At 31.4% G+C, this 17,241-nt stretch overlaps 1 protein-coding gene across 4 annotated transcripts in view; it reads right to left on the reverse strand.

Moving 5' to 3' along the window:
* MGAT4C (MGAT4 family member C) overlaps positions 1 to 17,241 on the reverse strand; it is a 321,254-nt gene that overhangs the window by 160,539 nt on the left and 143,474 nt on the right. For all 4 annotated transcript variants that reach the window (XM_077783549.2, XM_085570193.1, XM_085570191.1 and 1 more), the window contains one exon: positions 13,448 to 13,527. The gene's annotated coding sequence lies outside the window, so the exon portion shown is untranslated. The remainder of the gene's footprint in view (positions 1 to 13,447; positions 13,528 to 17,241) is intronic.

A 17,241-nucleotide genomic window follows, 5' to 3' on the forward strand; every position in this document is an offset into this window, starting at 1 on the left:
AAAATGGGAAGACAAAATCAGGGCAAGACAAAGCTATAATGGCACAAAAGAAAAAAAAAAACCCTTCAGTTTTTCCTCACATAAGTTACATGACTTGAAATATGCAAAGTAGGAGGTTTTCATTAATAAGAATGATTGTGAATGTGAAAAAAAAAAAAAAAAGAATTGTTAAAGTTGTTAAAGTTAGGGTTTCTGATAAAGAATTTCAAGAAATTCTTCCAGGACTGAGGCTGTAGCATCACAGGGACAGCTGGTAATGTGAGCTGAAAGGACATGGACAATTGCCCCTTCAGTCATATCTGTAAGGAATTATGAATGTCTTTTCGCAATGTGATGTCAGAATGCCAAACTCACTGTCCAGGGCTACTTAACAAAGTGAAAAGGAATAAGTCATCTAAAAGAACATATGGATTATCTGGCACAGGATAATGTACTCAGGTGGTTATGTCATGGAGGTCAGGCACAGGCACTGATAGTGAGATTTTTAAATTACATTAAAAGAGAATCATCCTTTATTGCTTGCTAATGTACTGTGAAATGTCAGTTTTATACTTGAAAATACATTATATACTGTATAGCCACAGAATTTAAGTGTATTATTTTGATCAAGTATGGTTAAAGTAAAGATTATTCTATTAAGTCAAGTTGGTAAGAATTTATATATGGTATCCATGATTATATCTAGAAACTAACTTAAAAGTTACAGTTGCCAAAAAGAAAAGTTATTCATATCTTGTGAGCTAGGTATAAAGAACATTAATCCTACTTGGAAGTTATCACCAGGGAAAAGTTTATGTTCAAGTCATGATCAATATCCTTGATTTAACTAACAGAGACAAACTCTGGTACCCCAGAGTCTTCTTCTTGGCCAAGGAGCTTAACCTAGAGAAAACGACAAACCTTACTCTCTCATTTTTTTACAATTATAACATGGTTAATTTTTTTTTTTTAAATGAGATGCTATAACCAAGGGCAATAAGTTGTTTTACCTAATGACTTATAACTCCAAAGGTAAAGGTAATCAGAGTCCCAGTTCTTAATTGTGGACTGAATATACTTGTAAATGTTGACATGCATAAAGAAATTATTTGGAGGATCTGAAAATATTTCTTCAACTTTTTTTCTCTGTACTATGTTCTTCTCTTGCTGAATGTTTTTGTAAAGAAGATAGGAGATGAAGGTGACTTTTAATAATTAGAGGCATGATCAGACTTAGAATGCTACAAAAATATATCTTTATATGAAACTAAAATACTATGGACTTAAGTGAGGTTAGAATTATCCCTGTTTGAAAAAAATCACGTCATGAGAAAATAAAAACTAAGAGGCATGTCAAAAATTGCACTGCTAAATGTAACTTTAGACATGAACACATATGAATAATAGATGCACATAGAATCCCATTTATTTCTACAACTTCATAAAAGCTATGGAATAGTATGAATTAAATCAAAAGCACACATGCACACACCCTCTAATTCATGTTCCTTCCAACAATGTCACATTTGCCACAAATTATGTAGCCATAATATACAGGTAATTTTCCTTCATTCCACTGGACAACATGTGTAAAGGACCCTTACCCTCTGGTCAGAAGGTATAAACTTAAATATCTCCATGAATCAAAATTATTGTCAGATTTAATAGTGTTGATCAGAGTCACTCTGCAGTACTGTCAGCTGTAAGTTACATGCACACTATAAGTTTCAATGCAAGAGGTTTCACAGCAAATAATGAGAAAATCTGGGGTCCTCACTTGTAAATTAGACCCTGGGTCTTCTAGCATTTATAATCTTGTTTATGATAGTTCATAAACTTCAGTACTTCAAGAGCAAAAGCATTTTTCAGAAGTGGGTTGTATTTGTTCAAAAATTTTGTGCTAGTACTACTATCCATAATGTTATTTTTATTAGCCTTTTTTCTGAACAGGTATCCAAAAAATTGTGAAGTATTTTTTAGGTATGTTAAATGTTAGATCAGATGGTGTAAGTAGATACTGTAAAGAAAGAAGCTACAAACACTCACAACAGCACTCACTGAATGTCAGCTGTGATTGCTGAGTGATCTCAAAATCAATCAAGTGCCATTAAAATATAGTATATGTGGCTCTATACTGAAACATACTGCTTTGTAGTAAAGCACAGCTTCTGCCAAGCAAACAACAATTGGGACTTTCTTCAAGACAGTATCATTACTTGTCTTGCTAACTTTCTTCATTGTCTTAAGAAAATTAAAATGTAACTGGTGGGATTACCAAAGAGTCCAAAGATATTTATTTAATCCCTTTCAGCTGATGACCAGTCTACTTATGGAACTCAATGTAATAGCCTTGATTGTACAGCTGCGTAAACAGACTGCTTTGGGTCTCTTTCTCACTAAACTGCCTATGAGTTGGGTAGAAGTACATAGCTCTTAAATAGTTCCATGTTCCTCTTTCCAACAGATTATAGAATGTAGATTCAAGCAATTGCTTATCTACCACCAGATGCCTTTGCTCTGTGATTCTCCTTTGAATTGTTTTTCAATATGTATGTGGTGCAGCAAGCAGGGAGAGAAAAAAAAATAAATGGATAGTTGTGTTAGCAAAGATGTGAACTAGGGTGAGTTATGGCATTTTTTAGACTAAGATGTCTTGATTTATGGGTGCATTGCTGAGAGTGAGTGTTTGGTTGAGGGAAATGGTTTCTACAACTATAATAAAAAAGAGAATTTTATTACAAGAACATAGAATGAAACCTTTAGGTGGATAGAAGAGATTGAAAGCGTCTTTATTATTTACTTATACCCACTTACATATCTGTTACACTTACTGGCTTTAGCTAAAAATTTTCTTTTTCTTTTCTATCTCATTTTAGCTTTGCAAAATTTCTGCAAGTCACCTGATAAGCAATAGGCCCAGAAAATAAATCTTTTGAATTAATATTAATCACATTCATTTATTTTTTCTAAATTCTTTAGCAATCTGACATATAATTTAGATAGATGAGGGCATGCAACACAAAAATTGTTGTGTCACCTAATCATTTCATAAAGGAATAAACTCTTAATATGAGATCAATACCTAGTAAGTACTTCCCTGAATTGTTTTAGGTAGAGGAATCAGACATTTTAATTTCAATCTAAACTTCTTCAAGTCCTGCCAGCATTATTGTAATTTATTTTATAGTAAGAAGCCAACCTCTTGAAACAAACTTCCAGGAAAGCATTACTTTAAAGAATTATAATCAGTAGTACTGTGTGTTAGAGGCATACCAATATTACAATAGCCTAGAGATGGATGAGAATTTGATTGGCATCAGAAATGAGAATTAGGAAATTGAAAAGTACACAATAGATGGTAAGTAGGGAGGAACAACTACTTAGGGAAGCTACCTATTAGCCAAGAAGGGCTTTGAATCAAAATCAAAACAATCACAGCAAACTTGCATGTTTCCCATTATAATGTTAATTTAATCACTCAGTCCACAGCCAGTGAGACTTCAGGCACATTGGGCTCCATGCTGCAGTGTGATTTGTGATTGCTTTGCTCACACATAGTGACTAAGCACAGTCACTTCTAAAAGTTGCCTGCAGCAGCCTGGGAAGAAGTTGCACAGAAATCTGTGTCTGTCATAATCATAGCAGCATGACAATGGATTACTGGCTTTTACTGACTGGAAACATAGAGTTCATCACATCAGACCAGTTATTCTACGTAGCAGATTGATACAGAAGCCTATCAAGTGTTATCCAAATCACTAGAAATGCTCCAAATCACTCTCTTCAGTATATTTCCTTACTAACTTATATTAACAGGCAGGATGGAATGACAAAATAATGCAGAATTAGCACATTATAAAAAATGTTCATCACACAAAGAATTAATACACACATTAAAATATATTAGTAGTTCACATTATCCACACATTAATGTAATGCTTCCTCCTGGTATCATTTGGATTATTCCTTGTGGCATTTTGCATTGCCAAGCAGTATGCTCTATGCCCAAAATACTGTTGTTAATTTTAGTAGTCTACATAGATACCTGAAGAGCCTCCTGTGCTGAAAATTACTCCCTGGAGAAGATAGTGTTTATCAGTGATGATGAAAGATGTGACAACACTATATATTTCACTGGTTTGGCAATAAGCATAGTATAGAATTTGCATACCAATGATTTTTGATATTTGGTTATCTTTCATGCAGGGCTTGTGTTATCAAACTAATACATGCATTGGAATTGTTTTTTTTTTCAAAGTTTCTTCTAGGGCTTCAACAACTTTAAATGAACATTTTTATATATCATCTTTATTATCACCTCTATGAGCTGTGCATATATATATATGCAACTTAGTGACCTGTAAGTATGAGTCACTAAGTCAATGCATCCACATGATACAAAACAATAAGGTTACCCCATGTATAAAAATTATATTATTTCTATTTCTATTTCTATTTCTATTATTTCTATTTCTATTTCTATTTCTATTTATTTCTTTATATTTATAATATTTATATTTATATTTATAATTATATTTATATTTATATTTATATTTATAATTATATTTATATTTATATTATTTATATTTATATTATTTATATTTATATTTATATAAAATTATTTTAATAAGTAAAAATGTCACAATTTCCCCCAAAGTACATTTAAAAATATTACCACCTAAATTTAAATTTGAAAAAACTTTCCTGCTTGACTCTATAATTATTGGCTTTATATGAGGGTGTCTACTAACAGTAATTTTCTTGATTCAGGTAGATAGAAAGCAAAATCCTTCATTTTGGTAATTTAAAAAGTAATTACAAGAAAAAAGATTAATTTCTACTGGACATGGGTTTCTAGGCAGTTGCAAACTTTAACTCTTAAAGTATATTTTGGGATTAGAGCACTTTATAATCAATATAATTCAGGACATATTCATCCTTACAAGAAGCCTTTTTTGAATGACCATGAAATATGATGTCAACAGCACATTCATTAACTCACTGTTTTGCCCATCAAGACGGTTAAAATTTATCTCATTATAGCTTCCAAAAATATTTAAATGCCTAAATATAGTGATGTGTTAATTTTGATAGACAAAAGTGTTAATATCTCTTTAAGTTAAGGTGTATTTTTGGAAGTACATTCTGACCTAATTTATGAGGTGCTCTTTCTAGTAAGTTGTACGCTTGCCCAATGGAAATAAAGATCTTCTAAATCAGACAGTAAGTATGTGCTACCACCTTGAACAGTTAGCACCTGGCTAAAGAACAGTAAACCAAGAACTGGAATAAATAGTGGTTTTAACAATTCCTTGGTGACCTTTCAAGGAACCTGTGCTTTTTAGTATATTTCTAGGTGTATGGTCTGGAAAAGGTATTAAACAATGACGTATATATGATTATATTAAAATTATTTAGAAAGGTTAAAGTTGACGGCAAAGAATTGCAGAAGTGGTTTATGATACTAAGTAACTGAATCATAAAATGGCATAAGAAATTCAGTATAAGCAGTGTAAAGAAAAAATATGGGGAAAAGTTTTTTGTGCATATATTTAAAAATGGGTTCTAAACTAATGTCTTAGAAAAAGCATTAGGGTTATTAGGTTAATGTTATGAAAAAAATTCAGAGCAGAAATCAAAATTGTGACACATTAGAGAAGAGGAAAAAAATATACAAGAAAATTATAAAGCATTACTGCAATGTTTCACAATTGTGTAATTCCTAAGTATCTTGAATTCTGAAGATCTTTCAGGTCTCCCCAACTAAAAGAAAAAGGTATAAGTGAAAAATAAGTACGAAAAGACTTGTGTATGAAGAGATATTAAATCAACTGGGATTCTGGAAAAATAAATTATTGGAGAAGAATATAAGATGGCAGTAGAGATAGATAAGTGTTATTCATAATTTTCCACAACATTAAACTAAAAAATAATCAAAAGAATATTCAAGAACTAACTGAAATTTGTTGGGTTTTTTTTTTCTTTTACTCAATGTGCAAATGACTTGTGAAATTTATTGGCAACATGCTGTGCCAATATAACTGCTATTGCAGTTATTAAGTGGTATCAAACAGAAAGATGTAGAGACAAATTCCAGTTCAGAAGGTATTAAACTACAGGATGTCAGTAGCTGTGAGGTTAAATTGAGTGAAGCATTAATTTGTTCTTGCATCCACAATTGACCACTGTCTAACACAAGATCTTAAAGTACAAGTCTTTTATCTTGCCCATTACCATTGCTTTTATGATCTTTTCACATTCTGATCCTTTTTTGAAGTTAAATACTTGACTTGTGCATTTTTGATATGGGTCTGTGCATGAGTAAAATTAATGAACTGAAACCCAGTAAACTTGGATGTCTCTATCTGCAGACATGCAAAGAACTTGTATTTTGTTTTAGCTGTTGGTAATGGGATGGTAATCCTAAATAGTCATAGAGCTATGGACAGAGATAAGAGTGAAAGACAAGGCTCACATAAAGAATTAGCAAAATCTTTCCCTTTAGTAACAATCTGAGTACAAAAACTTGATTTTCTTAATATATGCCATTCAAAAATTGTATGCATTGTTGTGGTAAGTACTGTATTCTGGTTTACATTTTAATTCACAAAGATGAATACATTGAGCTAGAAGGAATTCAAGTTTATAGAAATGGCAGATTTTGTTCTTCCTAAAACTTGCAGAAGAGTGACAAACTACAGCTTCAGAGTTTCCTGTAATTTATTCATAGGATTCCTGCATGTTTGAAATGTTTCAGCCTGTGTAGCTTGGAAATATAAACAAGTCTAGACTCAGGAATTCTGTAAGAAAAGGGAGAAGTAAGGAGACCTAAAGGATTGCTATGGCATTCATTCCATCAGTGCATAGTTGTTGCCTGATGTGTATTCCAGGCACTGGACTAGTTTGCCTTGAAAGACTAAGCAATAAGTTGATGTACTGCTTATTACAGCAAATACTATTGTATGGTTTAAAATGAAATTATATATTAAAATAATTACCCTAATTTACAGTGCTATTTCAGCCACATTTATCTCGGAAATCCTTCCTTGCATGTTCATCAAAACCATGCAGATTGCTATTCTGGAGAAAAACAACAGCAACGTATATTAAAAAAAATTAAAATGCTCGCTATGTCTTTATATGCTTCTCAACTCTTAACCTTTTAGGAGGACTTTTAACATGCTATCTTTCTTTTCATTCCTTATTCATAAGGGATTATGAAATTGAATTTTATGGTAAGATCTCATAATATTTATCTTACTGTTATTAAATCTGGTTGAAGAGGTACAGGAGTATAATGTTTTGGTTTTTTTAAAGCTAAAGAACCAAAAATGATGCTTATGTTATTAAATTTATATGTGCCAATCTGATTGACATATCTTCCCCAGATAGATGGACACTAACTGGTTCTAGCCTACTGCACCTTGCTCTTCACATGCTGATCTGCTAACAGAAAGTATGCTTTATGTGTAATGAAGTCCATCTTGTGTGGGTCTTTTTTCCTATGAATAGCCCAAGACAGAATTTAATAAAAAAAAATTGTTCATCAAGAATAATATAAGCTCCTGATTCCAAAGGACCTGATCTAGATGAGACAAATCAATAAACCAGTATTTCCTTCAGCGGCACAGAAGAGAATAATAGTCATGGTCCTTTCATAAGCAGTGGTGTATTCAGTGAACAGATCTTTCATATAATTCCTGGGTTTGATATCAGATCTGTAAAGTCAAATTCTATCAAAGGTTGTAATTTAAAGAATTTTGTGCATGTTCAAATTATTAATTCTTTTCACATCTTCCTTTGTAACAAGAATATGACAATTTCCCTCAATAGAAATACATTAAACTTCATTTTGGTTTAATACATTTTACTGGAGATTTCCTTTGGTATTTGTGGATTTTGAGATGCAGCCAGTGCTTCAGACAAGAACAGTACTATTCAAAAAACCTTAAGAGTCTTCTGTAAGACTCTTAAGACTTTGTGTTTCAGTTTGCATAAGTACCAATAGAACGAAGTACTTTATACAGTGGCATACAGTTATTGATACATTATTTACCAATACATTATAGAATACTAATACACACAATTCAGAATAGTTTTATAATGTAACTTCAAATTAAAAAAAAAATGCTCTTAGCTACTGTCATTGAAAGACCAAAGGGAGTCACAGAATAATATAATTTGAAGACAACTGCATGGTTGCTAGCCACACAAAAGATAGCACTGAATTGAGATATAGGTACATAATTGTTGGATTCAATGATCTTGGAGGTTTTTTCCGATCTTATTGATTATATGATTACTTCCAATCTTAATGATTATTAAACATCAATTCTGGCATTCTCAGTAGCCCATTAGATGTGGATAAATTTTTTTCTGGATCTAAATTCCCTGTTAAAAGACAGTGTTACTACTGTGCTTTTAATTTATTATTTCTCTTCAAAACATCCATAGCCTGTCACCTAGAGATGTGCATTTCACTGTGCTGTTTGCATTAAGAATGTCTGCAAGAGTTAATAATTAATAGGTTCAAGCACAAACATTTTCTGCAGTTTTTACCTTATTCCCAGACTGTCCAGTTTACTGCCAATTTTCAGAAAGTTCATGCACCCAAAAAAAAAAAAAATCAATATGGTCTAAGAGGCTGAATACAGTAATCCTTATTTAGAGAGGTATATAGAATAAATATGTTCTTTAATGGCCTGTGAAAAATACAGATTTTACTTATTGGAGTCTTTACTTATTGCACACCTGAAAATTTAATATACAAATACTGGGCATGCAGATTTTTTCAGAGAATTCTTAAAATGCTATATAGTTTGCACAGCATATATTTGTCTATATAAATACTGACTTTAAGATCAAACAGAAGGGAGAAACTTTTTTTAAGCTACCTTTATTTCTATGAAAAAACCCTCATCTCCAAGGCCTTGTATAAAGCTGAACTAATAAATTTGTAATTAAATCTTATAGGATACAGCAGTGATACTCATTAAAGAAAAGGCATTTTATAGTCTGCAATCTTATTTTCAGCTAATAGGATGACACAAAAGTCACATTTCACAGAAGTTTTATGTCTCTTATTTCATGCTGGAATAATGCTGCACAAACAAATTAGCCATTATAATAGTGTCAGGGTATACTTAGAGGAAAAAATTGATCTGGAAAAATACCTCTGCCTTTCTAATATTTATAATGACCTGTGTAATACTAAGACAATATTCTTACACTTGAAGGGTTAGTCTTTTGGAATGCTAAGAAATAAAACTAATTTAGTCTAAAACGCTCCAAATCTCTCAGTCTAAGGCACTTAGATTATGCATAATTAATATAGGATGGTGTAGCTACCATTTCACAAATAACATTTTTCTTACAGTTAGAAACAATAGCCAGTTCTAGAAAAACAAAAGCTGAAAAAAACTAGTAAAATTAAAGACAAATATCATTACAACATAAATGCTTCAGTTAATTCAGCCATTGATGTAAATTGAATGCAATAAATGAGACAACACAAGTTTTTCAAGCAGTTGAATTAAGGCAGCAACGCACTGAGGGTAGCAAAAAAGGATTTTTCACAGCCATGAATGCTTGTAAGCATGGCATGTTATTTTGGTGGTTTTTTTTTTTATTGTTTAGGGTTTTGTTTTTTGGTGGTTTTTTATTTTCTTTTTCTTGTTTTTTTTGTGAGTTAGTTTGGTTTGCTTGGTTTTTTGGGAGTTTTGGGGATTGTGTTTATTGGTTTCTTTTTGTCTTTTTGTTTGAAAGAAAACTCATTCAGGAATATCACAGAAAAAGGCAGAACGGGAAAAGAAGAAGACTGAAAGTGTAATGAAAGATTTGAAGGCTGATGAATTTACTGCCTTAAATTTAGAAAAGTTCTAACTTCCAGAAAACTTCTTTCATCAGATTCTTGCAGATTTCCAGGTAGCTAAGATATGTATAAACTTTTAGAGGCATGATGAATGTTTGTAAAGCACATCTATTATTCAAATCAATGAATAAAAATGTCACTGGATTCTCAGAAAGCCACCAATTCTTGTAAGTTCTACTAAAATGAATTTATAATATTGGTACATATTTACAATAGCATGGGAGTTTCAAAAATTATAAAACGTGTAGAAAACTGTTACATGGCAAATATTTGTCCTGTGACTACATGAATATTCTAGGGAGTTGCAAAGCTCTTAATTTGCTGCATCCCTGTAAGCAATCTCAGCATCTTTAAAGTATGAATGGAAAAAAATATTTCACCACAGATCCTGACTACCAGCTCCTCTTTTCTAGTCAGTGTGGAGGACATTTTCAGCCCAAATGTGTAGATAAACCTCATTTAGATATTCATATTGTATCTCTCTTATCATGACAAGGAACTTCACACTTTTATCAAAATATCAACATATTTACATGACAATTTCTAATCATATTCTGCAACTATAGAACAGTGGCAACTCTCCCCTTTTAAGTATTTGGTACTGTTTTAATTTGAGGACCATTTCAGTTTCACATAAAAAAAAAAAACAAAACAGTAATTTTTTATGTATTCAGAAAGGACAGCCAGGTATATTAGCGAATATTAAAGAAGTTTTACAGCAGGATATATATGTTCTTCTCAACAGAGGCAAACAGACAAGTTACAAAAATGAAAAAAAAATTAAAGTAGTTTTCAACTATAGAATTATGGAGTAGGGAATTTTACTTCATTCAGAATGAGGTTAATATTGTCACGTCTTTCCTTTAAAAAAAAAAATCAAGCTTAAAGAAATTAGAAAATGGAAATATTGCTGTGAAATTATCAGACAGCATATCTTTTTGATAGCTTATGGAACACAAGGAGAAAATGGAAATTAGTCAGTAAAACATTAATTTCTACAACTAAGACTGAAATTGTAATTTCCAAATCTAATGCTGATGTTCTGAAGTGCTCAGAAAATCATGCACACGTTTTAGCATAAGTAGTAAGGTAGTTAGAACACATTAACTCCATTTGCCTTGTGCCTAGTTTCCTTTACTTTTCATGCATTGCATGGAAGTGAACACAGCCAGGATAAGAAAATGTCAAAAAAGAACAAATCTCAATGAAAGAGAGAAGCATCGAAATAATATCTGTGATTTTTAAGTGACATGTCCCAGATTAAAAATGCAAGTAAAAATGTTAGCCAAAAATATTTTCATTTAAAAAGGAAAAACACAATGAATTACTGCGTATAGATTTTTTAGTATTCAGGAAATTTATCATCTTTAGCAATACATGCTCAAAAGTCAACTAAGACAGAATGTATAATATCTCTAAAAGAGAAAAAAATGTTGGCTTTTCATGTGATGCAATTTCCTGTTCATGCTTGACTTGCAAATGTTTAACTGGACATAAGACTCAGTTTTGTGTTCTTGAAAAAGAATGATGAATTTAACAATTCAAAAATAATTATGTCTCTATAAATGCTTTTAAATTTGTCACCAGTACTTATAAGATAGAAACACAAGGTTGAAGTTCCTAGTTTAACTTACAGAATTTTCATTTAAATACTGTGAATTCTAAATTAGTGATTTAATAATCTATCTTTCTTAAGGCCTTAATAAGTACTGATATAAAAAAAAATAATTTAATAATAGAAGTGATGGGGAAGGAATAATTCAGTGTAATGTTTTTTGTTTGGTCTACAATATACTGTTCTTTTAAAGTGGAAAGAAACTAATTTCATTTGGTTTGTGCTTCATCCCTGTATAGAACATGTACTTCTCAACTGAAAATAATAAATTAATTTCTGGACATATTTTGCAGCTATAAAGGCTGCAATTAAAAAATCATAATTAAAAAATACCAAACAAAAAACCACAAAATATTGATCTTATAATATATTTGACTTGTCGTTTATTGCATTAATTTCATATCATAAGTTGGGAAATGGAAGCAAAATAAAGCATCTTTTTAATACCCACACTAGGAGAAAAAAAGTAATTTTCAAAAAAATATATTTTGAATCACTGTAACTTTTATCCATTGAAAACTTGCTGATTGACTTTTAGGAAAATTGTATTATTTTTTAATTAAAAGATTATTCACTTTGAGGGATCAGGACTTCAGGAAGTTTTTAGAACAGACTTAGGCTTGAATAAATCTGCACCAAAAGGAGTAGATTTATCTCTGTTGTTCTATAGCACATCCTCCTGACCCCAAAAAGAGGACCTTGTGACAAAGTCAGAAATTGAGTCTATCTTTAATATATAGTAATTGCAAGAAAAAGCTTTGCTAGCAGATACTGAAAAATTCATTAGGAATCTTGACACAACAATTAGTGGCTACTCAGTGGCTACATCAGAATTAGAACTATCCATTGAATGAATTTTATCTATCTACATGGTATTAAATAAAAATAAGGTTTTCCAGAATAATATTAGAAAAGATAATCTGGTGTAAAATCTCCTGAGGAAGAGATTTCAGATACCAAGTTCTTGATAGAAACAGCCTGTCTGAATCAAGCATGCTCCACCCAGGAACATGGTTCTGATGACCCCTGAATATGATCTACTCCCACTGAAAAGCAATAGCAATTTAATGCTCTATTGCACACAGAACAGTATATATGAATAAGGGGGGGGGGGGGGGGTGATGCCCAAAGAGATTAATTACTGACAGGTACATTTGAATATGACAGCTTCTTAGCCACTTGTCTGTAGCCAGGCGAGATTGTTTCACCTCAGTTGCAGACACGTGGCAGGTTGCCTCTGCAAGTTCTCATTAGGCAAACAGCCTCCACTGTCCATTAGAGGAAAAATCCTCCTATTATTTAAGGAAATGTGACAGCAGTGGCAGTGAAGTTTTGGCAGGAAATTCATCAATGCACTACAAAGCTTATTGCATTCTACGACTTTCACCAGCCTCTTTCCACTTTTTTATCTGACAGTTCAAATGCCTCAGGGTTGTGGTCATGGCAAAGGTCGAGAATTTAACAGCAGGACTATAAAAAGAGATTCTTTCAGGGGAAGAAGCTGCCATACACAAGTTTACTGAGCACATCTCAAAAAAATTATCTAACTCATTATCATTACTTCTGAAAAAACATTAAAAACCTTAAACAATTATTTAGAAGTTTAACATACTCTCTGAAACGTAATACAACTAAGAAATATGAAATTATACATTAAAACATAAATATTGGAAAGCCTTGTATGGTGGGAACAATTGTAAACATTCATAAATAATAAGCAGTCTGTGTTTAGGAAAAAACCCATGTCAGTTGCAAACTATTAATTTAAAACATAAATAAAATAATGTATTGCTTATACCAAGATCATTTAATTCATATACAAATGTGTGTTTTACTGAAGACTAATTTACTTCAGCATGATGTAAATGTGTATTTATATTAATAAATTAATTGGTAATATTACATTCGTTGAGTTTAAAGCTAAGAAGTTTGCTACATCTTTATCTGTCATCAGTGGTAGCAATAAGGTGAATTTGAATTACCTGTCACAATTTCCAGTAGTGCTCTTATCAGGTCAAGGAAGGGGTTGGCTGTCTGATTAAAAAAGCCACAATGCAAATTCCTATTAAAACAAAGACAAAACAGAATCTTAACTTCCTATTCTCTCAAATATTAATTTTTAAACTTACACATATTCAGTATGTGAAAGGAATAAAGGCATTTAACAAGCATGAAATAGTTTCTGTATGCACATTCATTCAGATTTGAATTTGACAATAGACCAAAAAGCAACTCACCCAGTGACAATTGTTAGGCTCAAACACCAATGGTTTTAGGTATATGTGTAGTTATCCTAATACCTTTTATTCTCCAGATTGTATAGTAAAACATATGATTAAAAAAAGAATGGACTGAGCTCAGAGAAATAAATAGTTTTTATTTTTAAACTGGTTTTATATGACTCATTTTTCCAAATAATTCTCACCCATATAGATATGTAACAAATACATTGCTGGATGAGATAAATAACATAATATTTAGAGACATGGGATTCTCCTGATTTTCATTTTTAGATTTTGTACATATATTCAAGCCTGGGCGGGATGTTTAAATTGAGAAGCTTGGATGAAAGTGATGTATTTTACTTTGAAAATACATCTGTGTTGTTCTGTATTGTGACTGGTATTAAGGAGACCATCCAAGAAGTATATGCCATTATTCTGTCTTTATCTATTCTATATTCAGAACATAATAGTACTACTACTAATAATAATAGTTGTAATACTAATAATACTACTAATAATTGTAAACTATTAATAATAATTTTAAAATTTGAAATATTGTCATAAGCTATTTCAGGCAAAATAGCTGATTTTGCAGAGAGAAACTGAATTAGTTTATCTTGAAAGTTATTAGCAAGAATGGATTTCTACTGCCAAATTTGTTACCTTAATTGAATATGTAATGCTTCTATATACGTACAATCCAAATGGTAGTCTTAGAAAACTTTGAAACAATTTAACCAGAGTGACCATTACTGTTAGAATTTGCTGAAAAAATGCTTATCAAAAATGTAGGTGCCTTAGACTCTACAATCACTGATAGCACTATGGAGATTGATTAGACCTATCTAGTTGTAAAACTTCTTACAAATGCCTGTTGCTTTCAGTGCATTTTTCTCATCTGCAATATCTTACAAGACTTTTTCCCCCTCTTTATTTTTTATGTGTGGCTGATCCTTTCTATGAAATACTTGAATAAAACACAATTATAATACATGTTCAGAAATTCCTGGAAATGTATTTCAGATATTTCAATATTCTAAAATGAAAAAATTCATCATGTACCTTGCTTACCCTTGAGTTTCATGAATCTATTTTCACAGTGTACATTTTATCTGAGTAGACTAAAATGTGTTTAAAGAATGATATATTATAAATATTTATATTTGATAGCATTTTTTCATATAATACAGATATTTATATATCCCTTAAATAGATTTTATTTTGCCATACATGTCACATAACACACCTTCTTACATTATATAGGCAAGATCCTTAATACCAAGAAATATTTTGGGAGTATTCCAAACTAAGAAAAGCAGGATATTTTCCTGCAGATATTTTATATTACATACATTTCTGTATCTGTGAATAGCTCTACATCTGTTTTTCTATCTACCTTTGTGCATGTAGAAATATAGGTATGTATGTAACTAATTTCAACAAGATGTGCAAAAAGCAAGGGAGTACTTTTCCTGTCATCATTAACATGACTCAGAATGGCACACAGTTTCCTCATGTGCAGTCTATGCACGCTTACCCCACTCACTGTAAGTCCTATTACATGCTTTGGAGATGTGTGATGGTGATTTCTTTGGATACCACTACATACTTATGTGAATTAAGCTAATATGCCCTAAGTCGCTCTTTTATGTGGTCAATGGAGAACAGATAGCTTGCAGTATCACTGACTCAAGAACTTGAATATTTCCCTTTAAATTTTGGGTTACAAGAAAACAATGGACAAGACATTTTTTTTCCAGAAGTATTCAGCAAAATGGAAACAATGACAAGCAAAAAAATGAGAATCAATGAGGGTTCTCTTGGAAAGACAACATGATGGAAAAGGCAGCAGAGAGGAGAGCTGGCAGGGAACCTGATCCCCTGACTGACTTGGAAGATAACAATTGTTATCCTGAAGATAACAATTTCTGATATCTTATATAAGTCATACAATGAATTATCCTTCTAATATATCCACCAAAAGAAAAAGTAAAATTATAAACAAAATAAATGAAATGTCTGTAAACCTTATGAAACCCAGTGAAGGGAAAATATACCTAAACCTGTAAAACTTAGAATGTATTGCTTAATTTCTATTTGACCACTACTGTGCCATAGAGAAGCATTTACAGTTTGTAGAGCAGTCATTTCAAGGACAGAAAGTGTTTCTTTTATTAAAAAAATTAAAAAGAAATTTTAAAAAAGTATAATCTGAATATTACAATATTATGCTTTTGTGATTAATGCTGAAAGCATGGCTAATACATACTCTAAAAAAGGATCAATTCAAACTAAAAATTCAGTTAGGAAATATTATTTAGATCAAATTAAGACTTAAAGAATAAATCATCATTAAAGTGACAGCAAATTGTAAGATATAGTGAGGTAATTCTCTAGTGATTTTAACGTGCCCAATACTCTGCAGTAAAAAATAAGACTCAGTTATCTGAAGAACTACCATTTGTGGTGAAGCTTTGACCCTATTTGAAGTAGGTCTAGTACAATTTTTCGGATAAATTAAAGATGACGGAGTCATAAAATACATAAGCTCTGGCAATTTTTTTAAGGAACCACAATTTTTTATAATTTTCAAATCTTTATTTTTATTTGCGGTAATACCATCAATCATAAAGATTCAATTTTGTATATTTACACGAGTAGTACCTATTATCACAGTTATTTTTCCGTTTCCGTTAGCTGCTAAAAATGAATTTCTGATAAGGATTGTAGGAAACATGCATAACAATATATTAATCAAGAGGAAATCTAATTTTGATGAATTTAAGGTATTGCAGGAAATCACATAACCCTCTGCCTTATAGGACTTCATTCCTTAACTAGGAATAAGTTTTATCTATTTCTAAGCAATAAAACCCTAATTTTATATTTGTAAAACATAAATAAAAACTAAAACTGAAACAAACATATCCCTGGAAATATGCTTAAAAGTAACTGAACTAGATTCTGCGTTGTTGAAAAAACATGGTAGTAAGAAGTATTTTATTTGAGGGAAAAAGCCAATGGGCTGGATTAATTTTTTTTTCATGGATAAATATGGGATATGCCAGGAACATCATGTTAAGTAAATTTCACAAACTGATAATCTGTGTCTGCATGTTGATGAACACTCTTGTTATGATACATAAAACTTTTTTTAATATCAGCTAAAAAGCCATTCGTATTTCAGTTTCAAAGGTCTGAACCATATGGATAAGCTCACTAGAAGGTTCTGAGAACAGGTAAAATTTAAGCTTTATGGTGATGTTATTTAAATGTTATGATGATGTCTCTCAGGGAACAAGAACAATAGTACAAATTTGTGCACGTTAAGAAACGTTACTGTCCTCTCTCTTTCATACCATTGTAAGTACCTTGTAAATTCTTGCAAGTGCTAAAGGAGGCCAGAAAGTAGCCTTGAGGGTACGAACATACATAAATAGATTTCTCATTAACATGAATTCTAATATAAATTTAAAACATCTCAATTTCAAGGTTCAAAAAATAGATGAGACTATTTAAAGAAATCAAAACAAAAAGCAGCAAAGAAGTAA

The sequence above is a fragment of the Lonchura striata genome, chromosome 1A, assembly GCF_050655825.1.
Source record: "Lonchura striata isolate lonStrDom1 chromosome 1A, ASM5065582v1, whole genome shotgun sequence".
In the NCBI taxonomy this organism is placed as follows: Eukaryota; Metazoa; Chordata; class Aves; order Passeriformes; family Estrildidae; genus Lonchura; species Lonchura striata.